Consider the following 2,312-nt stretch of genomic DNA (forward strand, 5'->3'; position numbering starts at 1 on the left):
CCCCCCCCCCGAAGTCAATGGGGATGGGCTCCCTAGGCTGCAGGGGAGTGTCAACTCCCCACCTTCCACCAAGGAGAGACAGGATCACATGGGGCAGGGCGATAGGATGCAAACAGCCCTCTGGTCTTACCCTTGCTGGCTAGTGGGGTGACCTTGAGGCACAGCAGGAGCCGAGCAGCCTGAGCAGTCATTTGAGGCTGGTGTGGGGTCCCAGCATCAGGGATGTTGGGTCTCCGTTTGCTCTAAGTCCTCTAGGGGAGCAGCAGTCCTGCTCTGCCTTGCTCCTGGGGGGATGGCCCAGTCGCCCCCATTTCTGGCCACAGGGTGAGGACTAGGGGGCATGGAGCCCTCCTTGCTGATGCCCCTAAATCCCAGCTAGAGGGAGGGGTCCTGTGATCTGATCCCCACTTCACCTCCCTTCCAGCAGATGAAGGGAAGGATGGCAAGTGGTTGTCATGGCAATGACATGGGAAGATGCTGGGGGGGGGCACTACGATGGTGAGGATTCCTGCAAAGAGTCCCCTGTGCAGTGGGAATTTAAAGGGCCAGATTGTCTTGCATTAGTGCCAGGCACAGCCAAGGGCTTTTTGACTCCAGTGCCCATCCCAGGCGAGCAAGTTGGTGTGGGTGTGGGTGTGTGTGCTGGGGTAGGAAAAGCTGAAAAGGTGCCTTAAGGTAGGTGCTGGGCCTGTCTGATGCCTGCAGCTTCCTCAGTGCAGAATAGCCTAGACTGATGGACACACACCCAGGCCTTATAGGCTTTGCTCCTTGGCCAGAGCTAATTCATCAGCTCCCAAAGGCCCATCCACCCTCCTCCTCTTTGGGGTCCCCTCTCCCCCACCCCCAGAGATGGGCCTGTCTGGGATTTTTGGCTCAGACTGCCTACCCTGTCCTCACACCCATCTACCCCTGAAGCTGGGGGAGGGAAGCTTGGGTCAAAATCATTGTAACCTGATGGATGCCTTCAGATGTGGGTCTCAGTCCAAAGTCTGCCTCCACCCCAGGTGAATGGTGGGGAAGAAGGCTGCTTGGCTGCAGGGCGAAGTGATGGAGCAGGGGATGGGTTTGGGAAAGGGTGAGAAGGGGAGGAAGACTCTTTAGAGCAGTGGGGTGTTTTTAGTCCAGGCCAGGGTATGTCGGAGTGGTTGGGGGAGGAGTGTTGTATGGGTGGGGATTTTCAGTAGCCTGCAACTCAGGCTGATTCATGCAACCCTAGGCCTGGGAACAGGCCTTCCCAGCTGTACCCAGCAGAGGGCAGTATGAGCTCATGATCCATCATACCCCAGGGAGGGGCGTCCCCTCGGCATGCTCCTCTCCTCCCTGCTCCAGGGGTGCTGCACCGTTCATTGCAGAGCAGACCCCACCGGATGAGAGAGAGGCAGGGCTGTCTGCAGTCTGGCTCCCAAGGGTGCCTAGCGCATGGTAGGCTGCCATGGGATACATACATCTCCCAGCAGCTATCCCAACAGGCAATAGGGGAGCCTCAAATGGGATACTACCTGGATCAATCAGGATGCAGAGCTCAGCTGAGATTTGGATTGGAGAGATGTTGTACAGGACCCCCCCAAACAATATTGAAGTGGAGACCCTTGCAAGCTTCTGTTTTGTGGGGCATTGGGGAATACAGGGGCCACCCCAGGTGTGTGGGGCTGACTCCTGTGCTATCTGAGTGTTGAGCCTGTGTATGTGGGAGGGAGAGGGTTAGGGGGGCTGTGGCATCTGGAGCTGTGCTGCCCTCTGGTGAATGCTCTGTGCAGAGATGTGCACTTCCTTCAAGGAGAGGTCTGTTCAGGTCACTCCTGGGAAAATTCAGAGGGGGCCAGGACTGCCCAGTCCTCCAGCTGAGTGAACTGGGGCAGGACCCGTGGAATCAGAGGGCCCAGAGGTAGCTGCAAACCCAAGGGCAGAGCAGCAGGGGGCAGCCCAGCTGTCTTAGCCAGAGAGTTGTAGAATGGGGCTGGATTGGGAGGTGTGAGGGCTTTTAGCAGTACTCCATTCCCATTGTCCTCCAGCTGGGGCCTCAGGGCCTGGGAGAGCTGTTGGGGTGAATATGGGGTAGTGGTCTGGATAGAAGGGTCTCAGCAACACTGGGGGGAGGGGGAAGAGTTGATACCAGGAGGGTTGTGAGTTGGGAGTGAGGGCCATTGGTAGAGCCACTGTCAGGCAGGATGCCAGGTGGGCGTGACATCGCTCCAGAGCCCCTAAGACCTCTGCTAAGCTTGGAGCACTTAACCAAAAAGGCTGGCAGGACCCAGTATACTATGCTCCCTGCCTGACCCCCTCCCTTGGCCAGAGCAGAGTGCTATAAAGTG

At 57.7% G+C, this 2,312-nt stretch overlaps 1 protein-coding gene across 4 annotated transcripts in view; it reads left to right on the top strand.

Annotated features, from left to right (window-relative positions):
• Window positions 1-2,312, top strand: part of CACNB1 (calcium voltage-gated channel auxiliary subunit beta 1) — a 39,482-nt gene that overhangs the window by 2,026 nt on the left and 35,144 nt on the right. The gene's annotated exons all lie outside the window — the stretch shown is intronic.

Source organism: Gavialis gangeticus, unplaced genomic scaffold (assembly GCF_001723915.1).
Source record: "Gavialis gangeticus isolate Ggan-Ray unplaced genomic scaffold, GavGan_comp1, whole genome shotgun sequence".
In the NCBI taxonomy this organism is placed as follows: domain Eukaryota; kingdom Metazoa; phylum Chordata; order Crocodylia; family Gavialidae; genus Gavialis; species Gavialis gangeticus.